The sequence below is a fragment of the Limulus polyphemus genome, unplaced genomic scaffold (genome assembly GCF_000517525.1).
Source record: "Limulus polyphemus unplaced genomic scaffold, Limulus_polyphemus-2.1.2 Scaffold62, whole genome shotgun sequence".
Taxonomy (NCBI): Eukaryota; Metazoa; Arthropoda; class Merostomata; order Xiphosura; family Limulidae; genus Limulus; species Limulus polyphemus.
Genome location: NW_013665672.1, coordinates 840431 through 850777, shown reverse-complemented (window position 1 = coordinate 850777; position 10347 = coordinate 840431). Strand labels below are relative to the sequence as shown.

At 32.3% G+C, this 10347-nt stretch overlaps 1 protein-coding gene and 1 long non-coding RNA gene across 3 annotated transcripts in view; both read right to left on the bottom strand.

Annotated features, from left to right (window-relative positions):
* Positions 1-7366, bottom strand: part of LOC111087180 — a 12143-nt gene extending 4777 nt beyond the window's left edge. The window contains exons 1-2 of the long non-coding RNA XR_002611898.1: positions 7356-7366; positions 3969-3974 (exon numbers count right to left, since the gene is read on the bottom strand). This is a non-coding gene — a long non-coding RNA (uncharacterized LOC111087180). The remainder of the gene's footprint in view (positions 1-3968; positions 3975-7355) is intronic.
* The window catches only part of LOC106464672 (lachesin-like), a 93399-nt gene that overhangs the window by 50524 nt on the left and 32528 nt on the right, over positions 1-10347 (bottom strand). The window lies entirely within an intron of this gene.

Here is a 10347-nt window from a genome sequence, read left to right as displayed (position 1 = left end):
AGCGCCTTATCCACCTGGCCATGCCGGACCTCTACGTTAATTAACATTGATCGTAAATTTGTTTTAAAGTACTCAACAAGTTGAATCGCTTTTTCCTACAGTCAAAATTTACATTTTAAGTATCTCGTAGCTAATACAACAGACTGGCGGGTTTAGTTAATGTTAAATGCAAACCTACACAATGTTCTATTTGTGTTCTACCCACCATGAATATCGAAACACAATTTTTAACGTTGTAAGGCTGCAGAATTAACGGTTGAGCCAGTAGAGAGTAACACAACAGAAAATCAAATTTAATATATTTATGTTGTCTCGTACTTTTAGACATTGTTAAACAGACGTTTTATATGATTTTATAAAGATAGCTCGTGATCTCAATGAAGAGATGGTGGTGAATTTTTTTTAAATAGTATTCCATCTTTATAAAACTCATATTAAAATGTTTATTATGACTCTTAAATTTTGGTTTTAGTATTATCTAAAGCATCGAAAAAGACAGAAATTTTTATTTTTCTAAAGTACTTTGACACTTTTTTAATGTGTTGTATATTGACACTTTTCTTAATGTTCCGTATATTGACACTTTTTAAATTAAAATTTATTTATTTTTACTTACTGTGAATTAACACTAATTGACAGCTTACTCATAGTTAGTTCATCTACCGTATTTTTCCTTAATACTAAACTAACTATTGAACAAGATTAACATATTGTTTTTAATCAAGAACTAAATGAACCGACCTCTAAAGTGTTCGTACTTAGGTTCAAAAGCGTAATAAGGTTTTACAAGTTGCTGAAATTTATTGTAACAGTTTACTATAACGTAAATCCAAGTATCCCTGTATTTCAATTTAGTGTCTGTTTATTTGTTTTTATTAAACGCAAAGCTATACAGTGGATTATTTGTTCTCTATCCACAGCGGTATCAAAAGCCATATTATTAGCCCTCGGACTTTCTGCTGAACCAAATTTAATGGAAATTGGTTTGTTAAAATTCGCGCTAAATTACTCGAGGGCTGTCTGTGCTATCTGTCCCTAACTTTGAAGTGAAAGACTAGATGATAGACAGCTAATTAACACCACCACTGCCTACTCTTGGGCTACTCTTTACCAACGAATAGTTGAATTGACCTTCACACTATAACGCTTCCACGACTGATAGGGAGAGCTTGTTCGGTGATGGGATTCGAACCCGCACCCGCAGATTGCGAGTCAAGCGCCATAACCACCAGGTCATATCAGGCCCAGTTAGTGTAAACAGTACTTATGAAACGAAGTATTTACCTTAAGTTTTTCTGTAAACTTCGTTATAGTGACATTATGTTTTTATTAAATGAATAAAACAAAACAAAAATATGTAGTTGTTAAATATTCTTTTTTATTTTACTTTCTTTATTTAAAACTAAAAAACTATTGAAATTTGATATCTACATGCATGGGTAATACCACAATCAGAGAAAATAATTATGAACGTTCTGCACAAAATAAGAATATACATACATAATAAGAAATATAGATATTTCACGTTAATAAAGATTGGACAGAATTTACGATCACTTGGCTTAGTCGTGTCTGAAGCCTACAAAGCAGTATTACGTCTTTTTTGTCACCAAAGTTCTAGGAAAATTAAATTTAGTTTTCACTCAGGCATACAAATCAGATTCCTTATGAGTAGTCTACTATATGTTTTATTCGGCAAAAAAAAAGTGACTTAATTATATAGATTTACGACCAAGAACATTATGTTACTCAAAGGGAGATAGCTCGGAAATAATGTGATTTAGTTTTTTTAAACGTAAATGAGCAATGGTGAACAGACAATTTATTTCAACTTTCGAAATGATTGGAGAACCTCTGGAGGGTAAATAATGATCGAATCATTATGGAAACCTATGAGTGAGCATTATGAAACGTCAGTTCAATTATAACCAAGTTGCGGATTACCCCTTTCAACATAATCATGAAGATTCAATCTTAAATATTAAAAAAAGGACGAAAAGTCATTAAGCTTACTGAACAGAGTTTCAGTCGAAAACTATTATATTGTACCCTTTTGTAACTAGAAAATAATATATCGTTATTCAGGTATATTCAAATGAATCTATTCAGACATTTTCGTATAGGTGTTGTGCAGATAGTTAACATACATATAAACAGGATGTAAATTAGTTGTAAATTTGCTTTAATCCTCATATCAGGCTAAAGTTACATACCAAAAATGTCCATTTTATAGGGTCTGTACTTGTTTAGTCATACTTCTGTGGCATACCCAAGCAGCGTGGTAGTACAAAGATTGTTACAAGTTCGTATAAGCTGAAACTTAGTGATTATATAGGGTTGATGTGTGCAAAAGTCTCCTAACTCACCAACAAGAAAAAGTATATTAAAGGTCAGAAACTGGGCAATATTACGATACAAAGTCAGCATATTTAGCCAGTGTGCGATAAATATTGTGTTGTTTCTTGTTTTGCACAACTTCTTGAGTCTTGAAACACAGATCTGTCAGTTATAAATCTACATTTATAGATCGTAGGCCTAGTTGCTAGCAAATAGGTTAGTTCCAGGTTTAAGAACCAATCTAAAACACATATTGTATGAATTGCTAACAAATAGGTTAGTTCCAGGTTTAAGTATCAATCTAAAACACATATTGTATGGAATTACTATTTGTAGCTTGCTGCTTGAAACATATAATTTGCAAACAATAATATATATATTTCATTTATTTATCTGTTTTCATAAATCAGCTTTTTTTGCCAGATTATATGAAGAACCTAAAATTGTATGTAAAACAAAGAGAAACGTTTTAGAAATTATTTATACATGGTGGCAGAAACGTTAGCTAGAAAAATATTGGATTTTTTTCTTTTTATAAGTATATAGATTTGTGTGTGTGATGCACCTTAATAGGAAATAGTAACAAACAGAGCAACAAATTTTACGAATATACCTTAGAGTGTTAGTTTTAGCAAGTGTTGTTTTGTGTTTCCCGTTTCAGTCCTAAACAAGTTTATTAATTTAAATTTTTCAAACTGCTGTTTGGAATTAAGGCCCATAATTTATCTCTTCTAGGCGTTAAAAACTAAAAAAAAACAACAACAACGCTTTGAAGTAGTAATTAAATATATTTAAAAACCTTGAAAACAAATTGGTTGATGCTAACTACAAAACTACCTTAGAGTTGTAATTAAATACATGAGTTTTTTTTTCGGTTTCTTCTTTAGTTGAGCATGGAAATGAGTTGATTAACAAAAGTGGCAGAGTACAATTCAGTGAGGTTATTTAACAAGTAAGAGAATAAAAAAACAGCTTATTGTTGAACTACTACAAGGTTTGTGCGAGAGAAAAAAAAAAGATTCTTAGGACAAAAGATATTTCGTGGAGACAAATGATTCTGTTTAATGGAATTGTAGAACTGTCACTACTGTGCACATTAGACCAGTATATAATTTGATACTGGTCATTGATACTCATTCTTCAGACTAGCACTTAAGCCGTAGACAAATTACTTCTTTGTCTTTACCTTTTGTGAGGTTTGTAATTATTCATACGGAACCTACTTAAGTGTTTTCTAAGTTAAATCCATTTTGTTAGAAACCATCTACGTTGTCTCTGCTTTACATCACGATACCTCCATTTATACTGAAAGAGGATATCTCAGCACAGAAAGTTATTTTGAACTCTGGGTAATATAAATGTCTTGGTTTAGATTGAAAACTTTGTCGATAAAACATACGTCCATTTTAAGATACAAAAGGAAGACGTTTTCATCCACTTCAGTATAAAAATCGAAATAAATATAAATACTTCGGTTTACTTGGTTGTTTTTTTATAACAAGTAATTATATGCTGTTTTTGTTTTTACTTACTTATTGATATAACTTTTTTCGTCTTAATACCGTGTAATAACCTATGAATATTTGAGGTTAACTTAATTGCGTGTTATTTTGAGCAATGTATTTTTACACTACATTCTACGAAATTCTACTATTTAGCACGTATGCCACCTTTCCACGAGATTTGTTCCATTATGTGATTTTGGGCGAATTTTCTGTGTGACACTCCCGTGGACGGAAAAAAATAATTATTGACGCGATCAGTAAAATATATTCTTAGCTGACAAATCTGAGCTTTTACTCGATTGATACATTTCATTTCAACGCTAAAATAACGAATTGTTCATTGCGCTTAAATGTAGTCTTTACTGTCTTGTTTCCATTGATTTTTCTCCGTGTTTAATATTGCTACGTGTGTCAATGTACTCGTGTACCGATACATGGTATAAACTTAGTCGTAAATATCCTTATTTCGTGACTAACCGACCCGCCTGCGTTCTTCCTTTCACCACGAAACTGTACGGTTTTCGATTATACTATTTTGTTACAGCTGTGTAAGCTGAATGCTGTTAGAGACAGTCTCTTTTCTCTACTGCATACTCGCGTCTGTTGAACTTTTCCACCAACAATATTCCACGCCTCAATTTTTCTTCCACTGTCTTTAACATATGGCACATCAACTTTAAAACTAACAAATGTGTTAAGTTTTGTTTTTAAAATATTAAATCGATTTTATCTAGTAATGAAACAAACGGAGTTCCTTTGTCAGTGTAAAAAATGTATGATTTCACACTTTTATGGGTGTGATATACTGATACAGGAGTTACACCCAATAAAAAGTGTGAATTCACACCCTTCGTGAGTAAAAGTGATTTCACACTCCCAATAGAAATATGAAATATTAAACACTAATATTTTAAAGAAGTCATACTTCATACAAATATGCTTAATTTTCAATGTATACCTTTTAGAGAATTAGTTTCCTCGAAAATGATGTCTAAAACAGTTATTTTTCAATTTTCATAAACTACATTTTAAAATATATTTATACGTTAACACCATTACATACATAGCAGGAGTATGAAGTTTTATTTCTTCTAAATTGAAACCTTTAAGGGCGTGAATTCTCACTTTGTCAACAACAAGAATCGTATTCATTGGAATCATACTCCAATTACACATTTTTTCTTCTTAAGTTGATATAACAATTTGCTAAGGGATTTTTCAGTTCAGGCGCTCCATAGCTCAAGAAATTCGATTTCTTATCTCTTAAGGAAGAAATTATCTCACATGTTATTGTTCAAATATTTTTGTTACTTTGTAGTGTAACCTGGATAACCTTGAAGTACAAGGTAAACATACAGCTTAACAATGAATAAGCATCGTTGAGCAGAGAATATAGGTTTTAATTTTTCTTCTAAGGATACGAGAGGTATTTGTGATTAATTAAAGATAGCTTATAATTTTATAAAATATTATTATTTATTATAAAATTCTGTCCTAAATTCATAGGTAAAAAACATAATTTGTAATCTGTATTCTTTATTGTTCAGTTGAATATGATTGTTTCCAGGTAACAAACATCATTTTGTCTTCTTTTAATAGGTTGGGCGTGGTTTGGTGATTAGGTGGTATAGATCTGAGAATACATGGTTTGCGTTACAGCAAAAAAATCAGATTCTACACTTTAGGCTGTGGTTGCGTAATAAACGTAACAGTCAAATCCCCCTATTTGACTAGAGTCGCCCAATACTTGGCGGTTGGTGCTGTTTACTGGATGTTTTCCCAGTAGTCTATCAGTTCCTAAATTAAAGACAGCTAACACAGATAATCCTTGTGTAGCTTTGCTCGAATATCCAAACAAACAAAAATACATCTTTCAGTTAAGCTCTATAACTATGAAGCACGTTCTTCATTCAGTAAGTTACAACAAAGAGAAACTGCGTAATTCTGTATACTTTCAACTCTTAATTTTTAATACTTATCCTGTTCAACAATATTATCAGGAAACTGATATTGGCATCTGTGGGAACCTGATGTTGCATACATGAGCTAATTCCATTGTATTAGTTGTTAAATATAGTAAGACAACAGACCTAACATAGATGTAAAGCAGGAGATTACAGTCCAAGCTCATTTGTAAGAAGACTGTTAGCTAAAATATAATTTCGCATTTAATATTCACATTAGGTGCTGTCAACTTAATTATAGTTGAAAATCAGAAAAGCAAATATATAAGTAACCAAATAATAGTTTATAATTTGAGCTCAGAAATATGAAGTCTGTTATCATGCATAATGAGATTCACAATTAATATTCACTTATTAGAAAGCTGCCAAGTTAATCTTGTTTCATAACTGATATCAAGAAATGAAGTGGGCGGTAGCGAAATCGGATTCACAAACGAATACAAAATGGATTTGGAGTTATTTCACCCGTGATTTATTTCTCCAGTGCATGTAAATAACTCATTAAGAAAATTATCGTACAGCCTTGTGGGAAATCTAACTCTCATTTTAGCCCTCATGAACTTTATGACGCATACCACCCACATGTAGCGTAGACCAAAAGGTTAAACTGTACACTGAAAAAATGACCATTTTTCTAAAGAATCATCTAGAACCTAGAATTCCTGAACTAGAACGTGTTTTGACTCACTACATTTTATGCCATCATAAAAGTAGACTATGCACTGCTTTTAATGTAAGTTCGTGAAGCGTTGAAGCAATTTTCCTGAGCTGCAACTACAATCGCGTTACACTTCTGATCGCCATTTCCGGTTGGCTTAATCAGAAGTATAGTTTTTGAAGTTAGTCCTTCCGTTATATACGTAACACGGCAACTATGAGTTACACATTTTTTCTGGGGACTCATTAACATAAATCATTATCTACATCAATCGGTGTTAAAATGCGCAAGGTTACATTTAATTAAATACTTTCTTTTTCATTTAACAGAGTATGTATATATATATGTATATGTATGTAACTGGGAACCAGCTCCCTGATATCATTTGCCTATGAATATGCACAAATACATAAACAGGAGCATATGTGTAGAGACATATATTAATAAACTTTTATATGGCAATATATATCTATCTAGGATTCTTTGTTTTCCTTGTTGAATTATTATTTACGTGCCTTTGCGTTTAATGAAATCTAACGAAAATCCGGGAATGCAAATCATAAAAAAAACTATTCGTCGAAATAGAGAAATTTTCCAAAGAATTTCCATTTTTTTGTTGTTTAATTGACAACGGTTTCTTTATGTGACGAGAAATATAAAATGTAGATGTTCCATTTAACTTTAAGACTAACTGAAAATATTTTCATTATAAAGAAAAAGGCTCTAACTCTTTAATTTTAAATGTTATATTTTTGGGTTCAGAATTAGAAAAAAATGAAAATATATTACATGTCTATAAAAATTAGAGTAAAAAAATAACAAAGGGAACTTTACGTAAAGTACTGGAAATAATCATAGAACATTTGAAGGAAGGGTATAAAATCCAAATACTACAGGAATTCCATCCCTTAACCGCGTGTGAAAATTAAATACACCAAAGTAAAACCTGGTGTTGACAGTTTACACTGTTAGTGTATTTAGTCAAACTAGTCAAAAAGTGCTTCATCAGTACACACCAGTATAAAGCTTGTAATAGTACATACATTCACACTATATCCAACAATAGTAGTTGTGTGAATTCATTTATGATTCCCAGTATTGAAATACTGCATGATAAGCGTGTAAAAGTCAAAGTTTGGCTGTTTAACTACACTCCATGAGAAAAAAAAAAGTGCAGCAAAATTCCGAAGAGGGAACATGAAACCGGTAATATTAATAATCTAATAGCAGTTGTATAGGTAAAAAAACGGAAACTTTCCAAATGTGATGTTAAGTATCTCGGGGTATATTATTTACGAGATAAATGACGATCGAATATAGATCTAGCCAACGTTCTTGCTGTAAGTACAGATGTGGAAATAAGAACAGTAAGATACACATTATATCGAAGTGGTTCAGGGAACGTGTAACCACAGAATAGAAACAAAAAGATGAAAAGATTGATGTGAATTGGACGACAGTCAGAGGAATGATTAAAGTTAGGGATATGTGTTATTTGTAGATGAATGCGAGTCTGAATCGTTTGGGAACATTCAACAACAGCTTGTTTGTCGACGGGGAGTAGAATCCGTGTCATAATTGATAAACAACATCTACAGTAAAACATGGTGGAAGGAGCAGTGCAAGTTTAGATGTCGGTGATCAAAACAAAATGGTTGACACCCTCACTGCTGACAAATACATATACAGATTTATCGTGCTATTTCCCCAGGAACACGACACATCAGGAGGGAATTCACCTTCCACCAAGACAGTGAACCCAAGTAAACATCGAATGTGGTAAACCGATACGTTGACAGTAAAGAAGCGATTGTAGAGCTCGTAATCACTTCCTTACCTGCATAAAATCAAGATAAGAACATTTGTGTAAAAAACTGAGAGTCTCAAAAAGTGACTGAATCTCTTGGTTGTAAATTGGTGGTATAATAAAAAACATTTGTAACAATATTTCACAACCTTACGCTCATATACACTATGAAGAAAAAATAGGCGCTATACAAAATGCAAACCAAAGATATCACATAAAATATACCAGTGTATTGTATAACTTGTCGTTTCGCTTGTGTGTTCTATAATAATGTTTTGTACTAATAATAAATTCACCATTTAGTTGCCATTACTAATTCTTTGTGATTACTGTATATGTATTGCTTGTGTGTTTCCGTTATTATTTCAATTATTGTATCTTTTTTTCTTGTATTAGATTTAGACAATGAGTAGAAGTACTCTTGTTACTCTGTACTAGTAGTGGCCTACATTTCACCTGTATAATATCATCTAACGGTATTCAATTACATTACAAAATTATGCATCTTCTTTTGGTTTTTAGTAAATAGAAACAAATAAAAGTTTATGTTAAAACATTTTCTGGTTAAGTGTTGTATTACTGTTTACGTTATTATTTAACAAACTTAAATATATACATAAACTATTATATTTTCTATGACACGAAAATACAAATATATAGTTATACATCGTATAGAATGTTTAGTAATTTCACAAACAAAGTTTGAAAGACATAATAAAGTGGGAACAATATACTGAATATATTTTTCTCCACTAAACGACCAGAGTGTGTTGATTTATGATTTTACCAAGATGCTTCAAATTAACATAAATATTTCATTTTTCACTACTGAAATGCACTGCAAATGGACTGCATAATTAAATGTATAAAGCTGACTGAAAGTCGGAAGATATCATTACGACTATATATATATACATGAATTATGGTTGAGCATTTAGTTGTTTATTGTCTGTGTTGCTAACTTCACAACAGTTATGTAAAATTTCGTCGATTGTAGCACATGATTTCCTTGAAAAAATACGCCCACACAAAGATGTTGATTGTCCCTGTACTATACCGTTTTGGTTAAGCACAAAGCTACACAATGAGCTATCTGTGCTTTGCCCACCACGGATATCGAAACCCGGTTTCTATCGTTGTAAGTCCGCAGGCATACCGCTGTGCCACTAGGATGGGAGTGTGGGCTGATTGTCCCTGTACTATACGGTTTTAGTTAAGTACAAAGCTACACAATGGGCTATCTGTGCTTTTTCCCACCACGGGTATCGAAACTCGGTTTCTAGCGTTGTAAGTTTGCAGACATACCGCTGTGTTACTGGGGTGTGGGTGTGCTGATTGTCCCTGTGGTATAGCTCTAGATTTCAGAGTTGGCAAGTTAGATTTAAATCTATACGATACCACTCATTATTCTCTACACTTCAAACTGAGAGTACGTTATGAGAGTGACAGGCTATCTATTATTGTAAACAGTAGGTGGTAGAGTGCTGCTGAGTGGCTGCCTTCCCTCTTGTCAGTAGTTCAACATTAGGGACGACGACAAATAACCTTAGTAGCTTTACCATAAATACAAATACACAATACAATTAGATATTGTTTATTGGTTAGTGTTTGGAGTAGCATTATATCATAATAAATTGGATGATTCATAATATCTTCTTTTTTTAAACTGGACCTATATGGATTTTCAATAAGAAAAACTTAATAGTATCTCGACCGCTGCCGTCGAAGCCTTTCTCCGAATATCACAACTCATCAGGTCGGCTGGGCATGCAATACCCAACGTTTTGATGGAAATTATTTTTATGTTAATCATCTACAAGATATCAATAATTAAGTTATATACCGCATTATACAAGCGAAGCTTGATCTGTAGGTCAACATTGATCTGTCAGACAACGTTTGTGGCATTACATCATGATAAAGTGATGTTATACTAGCAGATGTTCGTTGAAACAGTTCAATGACAATTTTTCGATAAATCGTGATGAACAAATATAAAATATGCAGTTAACCCAATCCCTTGGATCAGAGCGTATATAATTGTTTTGTAAAAAACAAACATATCGTGGGTCGATG